Source organism: Condylostylus longicornis, unplaced genomic scaffold (genome assembly GCF_029603195.1).
Source record: "Condylostylus longicornis isolate FDR11 unplaced genomic scaffold, ASM2960319v2 ptg000037l, whole genome shotgun sequence".
NCBI lineage: Eukaryota > Metazoa > Arthropoda > Insecta > Diptera > Dolichopodidae > Condylostylus > Condylostylus longicornis.
Genome location: NW_026578006.1, coordinates 441,445 through 458,575, shown reverse-complemented (window position 1 = coordinate 458,575; position 17,131 = coordinate 441,445). Strand labels below are relative to the sequence as shown.

Sequence of the window (17,131 nt, the reverse complement as noted above, 5' to 3'; positions counted from 1 at the left end):
AATTATTTTTTTTTTGTTTTTTTTTTTTAGAAAATTTGGGGAATAAATACCATTAGTTTCAATATGTAGCCTAAATCAATTTACTTAATGTTAAAAAAAAATTTTAACAAAAAAAAATTTTTTTTTTATTGAAATGAGACAAAACAGATTAACAATGAACATAATTTACGTAGGTAAATTTTTGATACCTGTTTTGGCAATTTGGTAATCGCACCTAAAAGAAGAAACGCGACAAAAAAAAAAATAAATATCATTCAGAATTGAATTAAATTGAAAACAAAAAAGAAACCACTAAAATTGGAAATCGCATAAAGTGTTTGTGTAAGACCGCACTCTTTTTTTTTCGCAATTTTTTTTTCTATACTTCAGCGTTTTTAGTTTTTATATTTCTACGCTGTTCAAGTGGAAAGATAAATGAATGATAACTTTTATTGTTAAAATGATAAAAAAAAAAATTTTTTTTTCAACTTACTTTTGTTGAGATTTTTATGAGAATTGCGAAATTTTGTTTTACTTCTTGTTTGTTTTTTGGCGTGCTTTTATGCTCTGTGAATTTATTTACTACACACAAATAATAATAACAATAGTGATGTAAATAATTGGTATAGGTGACTTAGGTGATTTTAATACTTAAGGTATACTATATTATATATACGAGTATATACATATATTTTGATTAATATTAAAAACTGTTGGCTGTACAATTAATTTTTATATTTTATTATTTTACTTTTAATTTTCTCGAAATCAACTGAAAAAAAAAATTAATTATTGGGTTAATGTTAAGGAAAGTATGAACCAATTTTAATTAAATTTTATTATTATATAATTTATATAAGCGAATAAATGTTATATACATAAGTACGTGTACTAACAATCACCAAATGTTATGTAATTGGAAAATAAAATGAACCAAAAAAAAAAACAGTAAAATTCATTTAATGGAGTGGAATTTTGTTGAGAATTTTAAGGCAAAAATATCATGTTTAAATTATTTTGATTAATTAAAGTTATGCGGTGGTGGTTGCATTTGAAAGCATTTTTGATTTCAAGGTTAAAATTTTTGATGGATTAGGATTATTCATTTAATTTTATGTGAATTGTTGTTTATGATCTTATTATTAATATTGTTCTAAAATTTTAAAACATTTTAATTTTGTTTATTTTATTTTCTTTTAGGTTCTATTGAAATTTAAATTTTACAAATACTTAATTAGTTTTAGTCAAAATCGATTGATATTCAAAAATTTCGTAATAATTTTATTGCCGTAACATATACCGTAAAATGAATCACAATTTATAGTTATAACTACTATTATAGTAGTATATTTACAACTCCAGTTTCATACTTGGAACGGAGATATTGTAGCTGGGGGCATGGGGAGGCTACAATAAGTCGCGATTGACTGCGACTGCGGTGGCCCGGAGGATACCACTGTTACACTCAGTTCCCTTAAAAATCTACAATCTATAGTATATATACAACTGGAGTCTTGCATATTGGCCTTACATTTTTTCTTTCCTAAAATAAGTATATTGCAAGTTTAATTTTAAAAATTATGAATTTTAACCTTACACGTCTCAACTTAATCTATTGTCATTGAGGTCTAACGCGCACGTATATTCTTATATTGTAAGTCGGGAGTTGCATTTGGTAAAAGAGAATTTTAAAAATTCGTTCTCTAATTTTTTCAAAATTTAAGGACATAAAGGGTTAAAATATTGTATATAATAAATTATTATATAGGTTGACAATAACTGATTCGAATAAAGTTCTACAAATTTAAATATTAAAATTAATTTTGTTATAACGATTTCATATAGAAACTCAAATTTAAGTAATAATTTTTAATAGCTTTTAATAAAATTTTATTTTATAATTAATAATTTATAAATTTTATTGAAAAATAAAAAAAAATGATGGGATATTTTTATAATTAAAATAATATAAATTAATACAATAAAAATTTTGGGAGTGCCGGTGATAATTTAAATTAATTTTGGATTTATTTTTATAAAATCTTGTTCTGCATCATAAAATTCTTAATTTCCAAAAATCGCATATAACTAATAAGAAAAGATGTCTACTTTCAATTTTATAACATTTAATAAGGTGAACCACCTTCAAATTGGCACAAACAAATGAGGCATTTTTAAATAAAATTTTGACTTTTTTAAATTTAAAAGTCTCTTTATTTTTTTAAAGCTACACAATTAGAATCTACAAATATAATTAAAATTATACGTAATGATTTCAGAGGAAAAAAAAAATAAAAACACAAAATTCTTGGTAATAAATTAAAAATATGATGGAATGTCATTTTTGAATAGGTGTGAATACTTTTATTATTTATGAGGAACAAAAGTTAATGGGATTTTAAATGAATTTATAGTGACAGTTCTATAACTATTGTTAAACAAAAAAATTCTATGAAAAAAAACGAAGCTTAGAATATTTGTAAAAATATTTGTGTTTACCGATAGAAAAAAAGAGAAAAACAAATAATAGAGATCAAAAACAATCGGAAAATTGATTGACCGGATTTCAGCTCAGGTGAGCATATACGAATTTACAATATGAATTTTTTTGTGCTTATTGTGCACCATAACAAAAATGAAAACAAAAAACAAATGAAAATAAATTTACCAATAAATTTTAATTTTTTATGTATTTTTACCTATTTATGTATATGTATGTCATTAAATATTTAAATACCTGCGTCATTAAATAAATCATTCTTAAAAATTGAATTTTCCGAAGGTTATTTTCAAATTTTGTGTACACAATAAAGTTTATAAAATTTTAGAAATGTTTTTTTTTTGTTTGCAAATCCATACATACATATATATTTAATATTTTTATCTTATGTATGTATATATTTACCAAAAAGTGTTTATTATTAGTATACAAATTTGCAAAATATTATTCTATTAGTGCATATATTGTGAGTTAATTCGCAGGTATATTGTTAATCCCACACAATATGTAATATATTATTTTGTAATTATGGGTTTGCTTGCCTTCTCGATAGCTATATTCAATATATTTTTATGTAATCGAATGTTAGGATGGAATAAAGAGAAAGTACAAATAATTTTTTCAATACATTTTAATAAGAAATGTAAATGATGTGAAATTTTTAAAATCTGATTAATTTCCCATAATTATTCTTTAGTTTTTAATATCTTTTGAAGAACTGTGACGATCTAGTTTTAAAGTCATATTTTATGATAAATTAAATAAAAACAATTTAATAAATTTATTCATTAATAAATGCAGAATGCCGAGCAATAAATTTGTTGTTAAATAAAGTTATTAAAACTATAGTTTTGGAGGGGTGGAGCAGGAATCTAAAAATTCTACAACATTTTTGTTTTTAAAATCGTCTTGTATAGAATAAATTTGAAAAATTAAAATGAATTTATATAAATATTTCCTAAATATAAAGAAATTTATATTTTTCTAATTTTATGGGTACTATTTTTTTTTTAGTTTATAAATGTCTAGTCTAGACTTTAGATTGTTTTACAAGTATTTTGCATATATGAAATTCAATAATATTGAATTTTACTAAAACATTCGTTTCAATACCATCTACTTAATACTAAATTACTTCACAAAGACAAAAAATATAAATTAAGTAAAACCCTTTTTGTCTTTATGAATAATCTTAAAAATTTATTTCATTGTTCTTACATTCATATACATATTTTTCATTTCTTCTAAAAAAGTCAGTCAGATAGTTAAATTATTAAAAGTAAACAAAATTAATCAATAAAAAATAAGAGAAAACTTAAAAAATAAAATATTTAAAAAACTTTCCAATTTACACAAAAATTTATAAGTGAAATTAAACTTTGCATATTTTCAGGAGTGAAAGAAATTTTTTCTAAGAAGATTTTTAAAACAATTCCTTCATTTTGGTGTGATGTAGGCATAAAAAATTAGAAAAGTTTAAATTTAATATATTTAAAAATTCTGTCATTTTCCGACCTTGACCGTAATTAAGTTTTATGTAATTAAGAAAGTTCCCTTAGAATAGGATGTATTTCGATCTTGTTTAAATTCAAAAATGGGTTCAGTAATACACACAATGTGTATTGAAAAGACGAAATAAACTTATTTGGTTGAGAATAAGGCTGCCAACCTAAAACGCACCTGGATAGTCATAAACTCCTAAAACTGGTCAAAGAGACTATATTATACTCGATAGTGTTTTTGTGTCTACATAAAGAATTAATTTTTATATGTTATTCCAAACGTGTCTAATATTTCATGGCACAGTTCCTTATTTCTTAACTTATTTCTGGGAAACACCAAAATCCACCATGTTACGAAGGCCCTTATTCTGGAAGGTTTGATTTTGTTTGATGTGTGTTTGCTTGGCACAACCCTATAGTTGTAAACCGTAAGTCCATCTATTATTTGACTAAATAACAACAGCTTATTGTTTTTGATGGCAAAATCTCAATTGAAAAAAGTAGGGAATGACATAAGAAAAGAGAGTAATAATCTGCCGCTCCACAAATTCTGACATTAGTTATATAGTTCAGTCCAATACATTTTGTGTTTCAGAAGACAAGATACCTAGCAAATGAGTATTAGAAATAAAGAAACGAAGTTTGGTAGATAATTTTTTTACGTTACTTTGATGTTTATTCATCGTCTTCTAAAGGAGCAATTAATTTTCGTTGTTCGGAAATGTATGCCACTTATAATGTCAACTACATCACAAATCGTATGAAGATTTATTTAAATAAAAACGTAATTTCTTTCCAGTTTAAATATTGGCGTGAAATTATTTAATTCTAAAAACTACATATCTGATCTATATATCTGAAAAATTCTTCATTAAAATAAAAAAAAAGTTTTTTGTTTTTACTACAATTTTACGAGTTTTACAATTCTAGCGAGTTTGTAATTAAAAATTCTTGATTATTTGTACATTATTAAATATCGTATGTTTCATATCGTATATTTTAGCGATGTGTATTTGAAAGTTTAAATATCGAAAATAAAAATAAAGAAATGCTGCAATGCCTATATTTAATTTTAACTTTATTGTGGTAATTTATTATTAAAAGTATAGTAATTTAGTAAAAGTTCACTGCCAAGGCTCATACCAGTGAATAATAAGAATGTGTATAGTAGGGTTTGCAGTGTATAACTATACTTGTTTAATACATTTCTGTATACATATAGGCTGAAAATTACTCATGAACTTTAGTAACTTTTTTTTTTTATTTTTCTCATATTGATTTTTAGAACACTTTTTTATTTTTAATAAAACGGTAGCAATTCTCTAAAATATATAAAAATATTGTAATTATAGGTCTACATAAAATATGTATGTATGCAACTTAATACTTATATTTATGAGTATTTGTATATAATATATGTGTATGTTCTTGTGTTGTACAACAACATGGTATAATATAATTGATCTCAATGTCGTTTCTGTTTCTAAAAAAAAAAAAATTTTTATTTTATTGTGTAGAAAATGTCAAGGATATTTATAAGAAATATAAAAATATATTCATAAAATTTGATACGAGTTCAAAAGGATATTCGTAATACTTGGTTTGATAAAATGTGATATTAGGCCAAATCCCACTTTACATATTATATGGAAAATTTTAAAAATCATCTCTAAAATTTAACAAAAAAAATTAAATATACATATGTACATATACATATATATATTGTATATATTAATAAGTGTAAATTAAATACCAATGAAAAACAAGGTTAAATTTCAATTCACCTAGAAAATTGTATCGGATTTTAAATGAAGTATTTAATTATTCGGAAAAATGTTTTGAATACAATCTAATTTTTAGTATGTGAAAGATCCTGCAAATTGAACAAATACTAAGCATTTCTTGCAATATTTCGTTCTGAATGTATCTGGTACCATTTTTACCCATGTCTTAGAAAAAGCAGCGCCGCAGATATTAGTTTATTTAGTTAACTGTTCTTGACTCCTGTGACTTTATTAATCGCTTACTGGAGATGCTTTCATTATGTAAATTCTGTATCTATAGTTTGTCCTTAGATATTTTACTGCTTCTTTTGGTTTGACACTGTACACAAAGTTAAATCTATCAGTTTATGTTAGATATATATACGTAAATTATAACAGCATCGTTAATTAGTTCGATGTATCCAAAAAAAACTTGTCTATGAATACAAAGGATGTTGTATTGATATAATGCTTGCTTTACTTGATGTAAATTTGAAATTAAATTCAAAATTGAAAATATTTTGATTAGAATGTTTTTCTATATCATGAGATTACAAGTTCTCCCATTTACTCCTGTCAATACAATGTTCATGTGGTATTCATGTAAAGCATATAGTCTATATATATATTTCAATTTATTTATATTCATATGTGTGTTTATTGATTAACTTGAATTTATTGAAAATGATTTTATTTCAATTTTACACTTATTTGCGTATGATTTGATAATTTTAATTGAAAAATTTTTAGAATATGAAATTCTGTTTATTTGAGAATTGATGAAAGAAAAAAAATTGTTTTTTAATATTTTGTAATGAAGGACTTTTTGACATTTTTATTATTTTTAAGAGTACTCCAGTTGAATTCTAGATCATGTATATGAATTTTAAGAATCACTTCCATATACAAATTTATTAGAATTTTGAAAGGACTTAAATTTAAGTACATAGGCATTACAATTTTTTCCTCAGCTATATGTGGTACTTTTTACATGTTTAGTTTCAATAAAAATTTTTCTCTAATTTTTTTTTTAAACTTTAGCTCTATGGATTTAATTATGTTTATAATTGACCCAGATTGTAAAGATCGGCTAACAATTTCATCATTTATTTGGGCCGGTGATCATTTTTTCAATGTTTCTTTTATATCCTTGTTATCTGCAATATTTTACAGTCAATTTAAAGGACATTTCAATTAGTTTTTTTTTCTACTTTTTCAAAGAATTTTTAAAATTTTCCAGCATATCAAAGTTTTGGAAAAACAAATAATTTATTCTTGTAAATCATTTATTAAAATTACTAACTTAGATTTTTATTATTCGAAATTTCCATACCTTACAGTTAAAATGTAAATTTAATTTTTATTACTGTCATTATTTAAATTTTATGGTATGTCTGCTTTATGTTTAATACTTGCATATTAATTTTTTTTTTTTAAATTAAGTGCAAGTTTTTCCAATTTTTCCTTGAAAATATGAAAAATAGGCGCCATTCTCGCGAATGATTTGTATTATGTGCTGCATATTGTTTGTATCTTAATGAATATTCATGTACATAGTTATATTTTGAAAAAAAAAAAATACAAAATTTGTTTTTTTTTTATTCAGTAGGAATTGAAAAATCATGGCTAATGTTTTAGATATTTTATGATAAAATCTTAATGTACGTGTACACAATTTTTCTAAGCAATTTTCCTATTTTACTTTTCTCTTTTGCTTTATTTTAAGAATATATACAGTTACATAGATCAAAATATATACAATAGACACAGTATTGAAGGGAATGAAATAGAAAAAAAAAATTATAATGAGACCCAACGGGGTAGCAAAGCTTTAAAGGCATTTTTTTAAGTTAAACATTCTACACTACATTCTACATTCTACAGTTTATATCATTGCTACTGAGATATACTGTACACAGTGCTGTATATACCAATATACGAGTATCTATACCTATAGTGTACTGTTCATAAATAAAAACTCTTAAATAAGTTTTTTGTACAACATTTCAGTGTATAAAAACTGACTGGCTAATATTAGAACTTAAATGTTTGAATTATCCACATAAAGCAGTAACTTTTTTATTTTCGTTTGTTTTGCTTTTATTGGTTGCCTATATCGTAATATATACAGAAGGGGAAAATATGTTGTCATGCTGTGTATGAAATCGTGTTATAATTTTAGGAACAACGTGGTTGTTTTTTATAAATCAATGTATATATACTAATAAAGAGAGTTCGTTTAACCCATTCAGCGCTAAAATATAAAAATGATATTATTTTTAAAATAAATGTTCGTTTTCGTTGGATAAGATTTTTAGTTAAAAAATTCTTTAGAAATATTTTTAAAATATAACAATGGCAATAATTTGTGAATTTACCAATAATTTATGGTTTCAGATCAATTTATTCTGCGATAAATTATAATTAACTTCATTGGACTGAAATTCTTGCCTCTTGGCGTATACTCGTAAATCTGAATAAAGCTCCTGCAAGTTGTACAATCATCGCGTCTTGTGTCGTAAAAAGTAGGATACACCTTCAATATGAAATATAAGTGAGCATATTAAGTATCAATGCTGTCACTGGGTTAAAAGTAAATAAATTTAAAACTGATATATACAACGCACACATTGTGCATACATAAAAAATACGATATAAAAATTTTTAAGATACACTAAATATAGGAACACACAACTATAAAATAATTTTCTTAAAAGCTCCCAGGAAGGCCAAAACACAAGAAAAAAATAAAACAAAATCTATCTCAAAAACTTAACAAATTATTACTAAATGCTGAGGATTAATTCATGTAAGAGCTTTAAATATTTATACATAGTATAAAGACTGGGTCAAAATTTCAAATTTACACATTGGTTATACCGGAGTGAACTTTCAATGCCAATTTATCAATATTAAAATTCATTGTGATTAATATTTTGTTTGAATTTTTGCCAACTGGGAACATTTACAAAAGAATTTTTAATATACATGTTATGTGAACAAATTTTATTTGTATATACATATGTACATATTATGTATGCAGTTATAGTGTTTAAGAAAGTATTTTTTGAATAGCTGTAAACAGTTTTTTAACCTTGATTTTTTCTATTTATCACATGAGCATTTAAGTAGTTTTACACATTAAACAGAAACAGAAGAAAAAAAAAACAATTTTCTTCCCTACACACTTTATAATCATTTCTTTTTTATTTAACAACAACAAGTAGCTTATTGAATGTCAACTTATATTATAGTTAAGATAAAAATATCCAGTGTAATTGACTAGATTTTTCACAAGCAACATTATTGAAAAATCTTATGATTTTTTTTTTTTGTTTCGTTAGTTATGCAGAAAAACAAAAAAAATCTTTTATGACACCTTTATTGCCAGAAAAAATATTTACTGCATATTATCGTTAAATGGTAATGCCATTGCAAAGATTGCATATAAAAGATTTACTGTTCATTATAAGGTATAATAAGAATTTTTTCTAATGTATTTTGAGCTGGGGATGCTGTGCCGATTATGGAATATCTGAAGTTAATGAATTTCATAAAACAATTTGTCCACTTAAAATATGGAAGTTTGGATATGTAATTTTTTCGAATTTAGTTTACGAATTTGAAATTGGAATTTTTAGAAGACTTAAAGGTATTGTAAATAGAATTAAAACTTGATCTGCCACAATATAATATAATTAAACATATCATTCTTAATCTTCAATAATATTATGAACAAATTTCATGCAAAATGTTTATTCATAAAATTTAATTAATAACAATTACTACACGGTAAAGTGTAAAAAATGCAATAATTATTTTATGAGAAAGTATTAAAAACGTTTAATATTTATATTTACAATCACATTCCATTGAAAATTCTCACAATTTTATTATACAATAGTGGTGGAAATTCAAAAATTTTTAGTGTGATACATGGAGTGTTTTGCTTTTTCAATTCACTATATTATTTCAATGATATTCATATATAAGTGTGCAATGTGTTCACAACTCAATGTCAGTTTTAAAACAGGTTATATAATTTATTTAGACGAATAAAAATGGTAGCAAGTGACTTCAATATGAAAAATGTCAAAAATCTTAAGCTGCAAAATTGTTCAGGGTTGCCTCAGCTTCAAAATTATTTTTCAATTACATACATATTATTAATGATACAAAAGTATTACATTTCCTATCCCTGGTCAGGTACTTAGCATTAACACTAAAATAATTGGTGAAAATATACAAAACAAAAAAGAAAAGCAGAAAAGGAAATAAAATAAATCAATGCAAATATTTTTATTTTACAATTTTTTCTTTCAAATTCTATTTTATTATTTTAAAACCAGTTTTTAAAAGGTATAGAAAAGTACAATATTAAAAATTTTTTTACAGTAAGTATACTATACTGCTGCGTAATTAAATGTCATATGCAATATAAATTATAAGTCAAGGTAATAAAAATTTAATTAAAACAGCTGATCATGTCAATTATAAACATTTTGAACCCATGCTAAAATAAAGATAATAATCAAGTGACAAGCTATTTTTTTTTCTTCTAAATTTTGTATACTTTAAACACTTTATAGTTACTGCACAATCACATATTTCATACAATATACCAGCGGTGTTCAACAGTAATACGTTTGTAGCCATAAGTCTTTTTTTAAATTATCCAATTTATTATTTACATCTGTGTTCCATTCGGGGTCATAATATTTAAGAATTCAATAGTATAACAATTCAAGCATAATGTCCTCCCAACTGCACCAGATTAGTTAAGGAGGGTTAAGATGATCATTAAAAATACTGTATAATACTGCAGATTTATTCCTGTAGATGCCTTTAAATTTTTTTGTGCGAAAAATACTTGTTAAACAATGAAATGTCATATGGAGTTCGATAAGGAACTTTTAATGTATACCATTTATTCCCAATTAGTGTGAAAGTAGTTTAAAATACTAAATTTGTAATTATATAAAAATATATAAAAATGTTTATAATAAGAACGCACCCATTATTTAGTGGAAAAATATAATTATTGCAGTGCTTCCAATTTGTTTTTTGTTAACAAGTGTTTATAATTTACACAATATATGCATATTTAAGCTCAATTATTGAAATTTTGATTTAATAATTTACTGTTATATTTTACTATCGCATTCGTCATGTGTTTACAAAGTCTGCTACCCATAGTGAAATATACGGGATTTATTTTGAATATCACTGATATTTGTAATTTTCCCATACGCTCAGTGCAATATAAAAACTTTAAAAAACATATCTAATTGGAATAAACAGAGTGACAATTAAATAGTTAGATTGTTTTAGAATGAAAAATAACATGGCGACTAAATTTAGTTTTCAATTTTTTTCCTCAATTTTAGTTAGAGCTATACAATGAAATAATTTTGCGTACATTGTTTATTGTTTTCACACATAATACATGTATTTGTTGCAATAGACACACGCCGGTTAATGTATACAAAATGTTTCCTGTTTGCTGATGCAATTCTTTAAGAATTTTTCAAACAATTCTATTGCATTAGAATATTTTACAACAGTAACTTTATAATTAGAAAATATAACACTTTTAAAATTGCTTCTATGGCTTATAATGGAAGAAATTTAAATTTTATATTTTATATTTTTTGAAAAGCTTTTCTAAAATTAAAATTTAAAATTAATTTTATAAAGAAAATAATTATGAGAGAAAAATAGTGATAAATTATGAAAAAAATTAATTTTGTTAAAAATAATGTTTATGTTTATTGAGAGAGGATTATAGAGAAATGTAAAGGAATGATCATCAAATTTTGACAAATGATTTATTATAGTAAATGCGAGAACCCTATTTAAATTGGGTATGATCGGGGTACTGGTTCGGGTACTTGCCATACAACTTCAAAATTTATTTGGCTGTAAACGCTATGATATTAAAAATTTCGCACAAGTAAATTAATAAGTAGGGCCAATGTGTTTGATAAATGTCTTGACTCGTTATGGTAGTCAGCCATACAACTTCAATAGTAGTTTGGCCATATTTAAGAAAATATTGAAAACACAGTGCTGAAATTTTGCATTAATTATTATGGACAACTTAAAGTCGTAGTCTGTCCCATAGTCAGCTATAGCATAACAAATTCGCATATAGCACAATAAATTCGTACGAGTATCACAGAGTTTATGCGGTAAACTCTATTTTTTCTCGGTTTTCTTCTATTTGCTTAAAATTTTAGAATCCCGAAAATTATGTACTATGCCTTTACATATATTAAAAACGGGCATGTTTTTTCACATTTCGCTTAGACCAATATACTCGATCTATTTAAAATGGTCTGTCCAGTCGGTTCGAATTTAAAACTTTTTCAATTTGTACTCAGAAAATTTGAGAAGTTGAGAAATATTTAAATTATATTTATATGATCAGGTGCAATTCCTACATCAAATTTCGTAAATTTTAAAAAAGTTGAAGTAAATTGATATTATTAAGCGACTAAAATGGTTCGTAACAAGAATAAACTGTAATTTATTAATTTTAAATTTACTCAGTTAAACGAAATGTTTTTTTTGAATGCCTCTACACTGAAAAAAAAATTATTTCATTTTTATACCAATATTAGACCTTTTTTTCATTATTATTAATTATTAAAATTGAAAAATATAAAAAATTTAAAAATCTAAGCTAAATTTAACTTTTTTTTTCTCATTTTAGTTGGTACCATTTCATAATTCCAAGGAAAATATAAATAAAAAAAACAAATTAAATTAGTAAGCAAAAAATGGGGAAAGAAAATTGAAAAAAAAAAAGAAGAAAAGAAAATGTAAGCTGTCCTTAATTTTTGGGTTTAGCCTTTATTTTAACAAATTTATTTTTAATTCAAAGAGGATTCAGTAAAATCAACTTACTCATTTCACTTCTCTATAGTACTTATTATGTACCTATCCCCTTCTATTATTCCAGTGACTTACACGAATGGTTTTCCTTTTTAAATTTTTCGTTTTTAGCACTTTTTTCAAAAAAAATTTTGAAAAAAAGTTCTCATTAGTTTCATTTTGTCCGTCCGTCGATGGACGTATTTATAAGACTTCTACACCTTTGAAGATAAAAAGCATTTTTCAAATTTTTGCAGAAAAGCTAGTCGCTATGGCTATCTTCTACTGAGACATACCATATTTGAACTTTAAAAAAAAAAAGCCGTTAAAATTGATCGTTATCTGTTTTGTCCAAATTTCTGATTTCGTATTTCTTCTAGAACTTAGGCCTTGAATTTTATCGGCTTTTAGAAACTAATAAATGGTTTATTTTGTTGGAAAAAATTTTTTTCCCATCTTCACCCCCCACTCAAGTTATCGTTTTTTTTTCAAAGATTGCATACATTGTTCATCCCAAATGTATGTAATTTTTTAAATATATTCCATAGCGCTAGATTTATTTAAAACCAGTATTTTCAATTATTAAAAGGAAAAGTGCTGGATTGGTTTGACCCAACTTTTTTAAAAATTCTTTTAATTAAAGATCGAAATAAAAAGTATAACGTTTATATCGTAAATAACATTTAAAAGTCAGATATGGTGATAAAATAATTTTTTAAAAAGGATAGCATTTTTTTCTCTCTATTCGTGTATGTGATTTTTTTGATTTATAACGAAGAAAAAAAAAAATTTAAAAAAGGATCAGAATAAGTCATACGGAACAGGCGGATTGAAATTCAAAAGAATCTTATTAAGCTGACATTTTCGTTTTTTTCTTAAAAAATTTTCAGATGTTCATTTAAAAGCTATACATAAAATTTTTTTTGATCCTTGTTATAAAATTTTTTAAATATTGAAATAAATAAGTGTTATTTTTTTTGTAATTTCATGTTTAAATTTAACTTTGTTAAAAAGTTTCACTGCATATATTCAGACAACTTGGAACATTTAGTTTTTTTTGTTAAATTTTCAATTAACAAAAAAAGCTTTTAAAGAATTTTCTTTGTTTCATGCGATTTTCTCATTTTAATTTTGCACTAAATGTTGTGCGTGGAAAAACAATTAGTGAAAAGTTGAAAATATTTTTTAATTAAAGAAATTTTTGGAGTGCATAAAGCATAAAAGTTAAAAGTTTAAAAATCTTTTAGTTTTTATTTATTTTTGTGTGTATGTGCATTTAAAGAAAACTTATATAGTGCGACACAAAATTCGGTAGCATTTCGGGATTGAACAAAAATTTTTTATAAGTGCAAAGAAGTGATTATAAATTTCTTTTTATTAGCGAATTCTATAATATTTTTAAAACGTTCTAGTTAATCACTAAAATTCCATTATACCGTTAATTTTTAGCACTTTTCCAAAAAAAATTTGAAAAAAAGTGCTTATTAGTTTCACTCTGTCCGTCCGTCCGTCCGTCCGTCCGTCCGTGGACACTTTTTTGTTTACAAAACTTCTACACCTTTGAAGATAGAAAGCTGAAATTTAATACGTACATAGATCTTTACTAGAAACTTATTTTCGTAGAACAAAATTTTTACCTATCTCCCCCCCTCTAGACCATAAGCATTTTTGATATTTTGCAAACGCCGAAAGGCAGTGGCTTGCTTCCCCTAGCGGGGTATATTAAAGGTTAACTTTAGAAAAACAAAATGGCCGCTCAAATTTACCGTTATCTAAAGTCCGTTTTTTCCAAATTTTTGATGTCGTTTATTTTCTAGACCCCAACCTGTAGAGGCTTGAAATTTTATGGGCTTTTAGACATTAACAAATAGTTCATTTCGTTGGAAGAAAATTTTTTTCCATCTCCTTCCCCTCTCAAGTTATTGCCTCTTGAAATTTGTGAAATTTGAATTTTTGACACCTTATATTTCCGAAACCGCAAGCTTTTTCAAATTTCTATAAACACGAAAAGCTAACGGTAAATTCCATGACATTAAAAAATATAATTATTTTTCTTAACTCGCATAATTAAATCTTAAAATCGAGCATTATGTTAACCCCACTTTATATTAATTTTTGCTTTATTTCAAAGACTGCATAAATCGTTGATCCTAAATATATGCAATCCTAGAAAAAGTTTTGTAAATGAATGAAAATAATTTTTAGAATGTGTAATAGGTATACATAGACTGTATTTAAAAGCAGAATTTTCACTTGCTGAAGGGAAAAGTGCTACAATACAAACCATTGGTTTGACCCAACTTTATTAATTTAACGTTAAGTTGTTCTCCTTGACGTATGCAATAAAACCCCATTTTGTTTAGTCTGAATTTATTATCTATGCTATTTATTATTTTTATTATTATCTATGATTTTTTCATGTTTATTCAAAAAACTATTTTAATAAAAATTATTAAATTTTAATTAAAACTGTTATAATATTCTGGTCACGAACCATTCCAATATTTTATATACAAATTGTGTGCATTTAATATGTAGTAAGAATTATGCAAGTACAAGATTGTTTCGATTTCAAAAAAAGTTGGGTCAAACCAATGGTTTGTATTGTAGCACTTTTCCCTTCAACAAGTGAAAATTCTGCTTTTAAATACAGTCTATGTATATCCACCACACTATTAAAATTATTTTCATTTATAAACGAAACTATTTCTAGCATTGCATATATTTAGGATGAACCATTTATGCAGTCTTTGAAATAAAGCAAAAATTAATATAAACAGGGGTTAACATAATGCTCGATTTTAAGGGTTAATTGTGTGAGTTAAGGAAAATAATTATATTTTTTAATGTCATGGAATTTACCGTTAGCTTTTTGCGTTTATAGAAATTTGAAAAAACGTACGATTTCGGAAATATAAGGTGTCAAAAATTCAAATTTTACAAATTTCAAGGGGCGATAACTTGAAAGGGAGTGGAGATGGAAAAAAATTTTCTTCTAACGAAATAAATTATTTTTAAATGTCTATAAGCCACTAAAATTTCAAGCTTCTACAGGCTGGGGTCTAGAAGAAAAATGACATCAAAAATTTGGAAAAAAAGGACTTTAGATAACGGTAAATTTGAACGGCCATTTTGTTTTTCTAAATTTTGACTATAGCATACCGCGCTAGGGGAAGCAAGCCACTGCCTTTCTGCGTTTGCAAAATTTCAAAAATGCTTATGGTTTCATTGCAACAAAAAGTTAAAAAAGGCCATTTTTAAGGTTTTGGGGGGGTATAACTTCTAGAGGGGGGGAGATAGGTAAAAATTTTGTTCTACGGAAGTAAGTTTCTAGTAAAGATCTATGTACATATAAAATTTCAGCTTTCTATCTTCAAGGGTGTAGAAGTTTTGTAAACAAAAAAAGTGTCCACGGACGGACGGACGGACGGACGGACGGACGGACGGACGGACGGACAGAGTGAAACTAATAAGCACTTTTTTCAAAAAATTTTTTGGAAAAGTGCTAATTATTTAAAGAGTGTCCTTAATTTTGCCTTCCCTTAATGATATAAGATATAAGAGCACTAAAACTAAATTAAAACATAAAAAAAAAATTTTAATAAAATTCTTCTTTCTTTGTTTAATTTTGTAATCGTCTTTTTTTCGAAATTTCTTTACACTTTCTTTTATAATTAAATTATTCATTTTATTTTTAATGTCCAACATTATGAAAACATGGGAGTAACTATATAATATAAGTACATAAGTATATAAAATTAATGAGATGTCAGTATGCAAGCATATTATCAAGGTTACTTAAGGGACAAATTGCCATCAAAAAATGAATGAAATTTTATTTTTAATTTCATGGTTGAAGGTTTTTGTTTCATAGTGAAATTTTTTTTGCTTTTCGTTGTTGTTGGTAGCTAATTATAGTATTAAAAGTAGATGAAAGTGGATAACATTAAGTTATTATTTAAAATTTTAAGAAATTTAATAAAAAATTATAAAATATTTGGTGATTGTTATTATCATGTACTGATTAGTCAATGGATTGTAGGATAAAATCAAAAAATATATGTAAGAGATTGAATTTGTTTGTGGAATCGTATGTCATCTAGTTATCATAGGAGTGTTTCTAAACAGCGAGCCAAACGAAACAAAGTTATAGCTAGAGAGCAAGTGTGCGAACGTTTATCCTGATCCTTCATTTTTCTGAAAGCGGGACAACAATACCTTCTAAAATCTACTTTTGAATTTAATTATACCATATTCATTTGAAATGAAAAATAATTCTTTAACTATGACGTCGCTAAGTATTAGACTGTTTCATCGCACTGTCAAATTCCATAAGGAATAGAATATAGAAAAAATTTAATGATATTTGACTTTAATAATAACTTAATTGAATTATATTTATATAAATAACATTTTCAAAAAACTCACAAAAAATAGCAGTGATAAAAGTCATATTAAAGTCTCCAAAGATTCCATTTAATTCACTTATTTATTCATTCAATTATTGCTGT

General features: G+C 25.0%; 1 protein-coding gene across 2 annotated transcripts in view; it reads right to left on the bottom strand.

Moving 5' to 3' along the window:
* LOC129608899 (electrogenic sodium bicarbonate cotransporter 1) overlaps positions 1 to 17,131 on the bottom strand; it is a 127,424-nt gene that overhangs the window by 89,895 nt on the left and 20,398 nt on the right. Inside the window, exon 1 of one of the 2 annotated variants that reach the window (XM_055520669.1) lies at positions 473 to 492. The exons of the other annotated variant lie outside the window; for it this stretch is intronic. The gene's annotated coding sequence lies outside the window, so the exon portion shown is untranslated. Of the gene's footprint in view, positions 1 to 472; positions 493 to 17,131 lie in introns of those variants that run through there. 2 annotated transcript variants of the gene reach the window in all.